Here is a 1591-nt window from a genome sequence, read left to right as displayed (position 1 = left end):
AATAATAAAATTAGGCTAGATGCATTGCTCAGTCATGGCACAGAGGTCTTGCACGCAGTTATCAGGAATGAAGATGTAGTAAGTATTTTGTGAGATGAGAGGGTAGTTGTTATGTTTGTGACAATTAAGACACAAAATGAAGATGATATTCCACATGAACATGGTATCCAACATAGTAATCGCCTACAACAAAATGTTAATTATTCTAACATACCACACCATGTCTTTCTTAACAAACAACCATGGCAATCACGTTTGATGAATCCTCATCAGTTTGAATAGCCCGGTACACACATGAGGTGTCTGCAAATGATGTCTGCACAATTCCGATCGAAATGTGCATCAAATGAAATACTTGTTACTTTGCAACAAACACAATTGTGGCTCAAAATGCAATAGGTCCATTGTCATTCGCAAATGACATTGTCATCATATGAGTGATGGTGATGTATCTAATCAGACTGAAGATGATGTTGAAGAGGACGACATGGCCGATTGGAATGATGAGTTGCAAGATGACTATGAAGATGATTACGTTGGTGGATACAATAACTGTTCAGAGGATGACGGGGGTGAGCACAACGACATTTCGGATTGAAATCAAGTTGATGGTAGTACAGGACATGACACAACTATTGTGTTAAAAGAGGTTTAGTGCAATGACCATGTCACAACTATTGAATTAGAAGATGTTGAGGGTGCTTACTCTATTTACAACAACCCCATCGCACTTGAGAACATAATTTGTTTGCCTAATGACAGTGATCAAAAGAGGGTAAACATAGGGGTATCTTGTCAATGGATTGTTCTTGGGGTAGATATGATATCTTTCTAAACAGTTGTGACTGAGGAATCCAGATCAATGGACGATCACTTATATCACGAAAAAGTGTTTCCATCGAAGGTTGGATTAAAACGAGTTTTAAGCATGTTGGCATTAAAAGAGCACTTTGAGATTAGAGTTAAAAAGTCATGTCACACTCGTTTGAAGGTTGGTTGTAAGAAGAAGGCATGCAAATTTGCTTTGCGTGCAACAAAGTTACCTAAGGGAGAATATTGGCAAATTCGAACATTGTAGAAGGTACACACGTGTACTATTGATAGTTTGCAATGTGGGTACCGAACTGCGAGCACGAGGTTAATTAGTGAGCTTATCTCCACCAAGTTGCAAGGAAATTATGTAACCCCATTGAGACATAAAGAAATAATGGAAGAGATGAATTGTCAGTGGAGATTGCAATGCCTATATGGTAAGGCTTGGCAAGCGAAAGAGTATGTAGAGAGTTTTGTGTTTGGTCCCCCAGAAGAGTCATTCTAACTCCTCAAATCGTATTTCCATATATTGGAACATGAAAATCTTGGTACTATCATGGTTATCACTATGGATGGGGAACAACCATTTATATATATTTTTTTAGGCATTTGGGTCATGTATCTAGGGGTTCAGTGCTGTAATGCGGCATATAGTTGCTATCGATGCCACTTATTTGAAAGGCAGATTCAAGGTTATTCTGTTTGTTGCAGTATGTAAAAAGTCTTGGTCATGGTTTTTTACCCAATTGCATCCTACAATTGGTTGTCTTCAAAATGC

This window comes from Theobroma umbraticum, unplaced genomic scaffold (assembly GCF_002168275.2).
Source record: "Theobroma umbraticum cultivar Fairchild unplaced genomic scaffold, ASM216827v3 scaffold_30.0, whole genome shotgun sequence".
Lineage (NCBI taxonomy): Eukaryota > Viridiplantae > Streptophyta > Magnoliopsida > Malvales > Malvaceae > Theobroma > Theobroma umbraticum.
Note: the sequence above shows the minus strand (reverse complement) of the source record.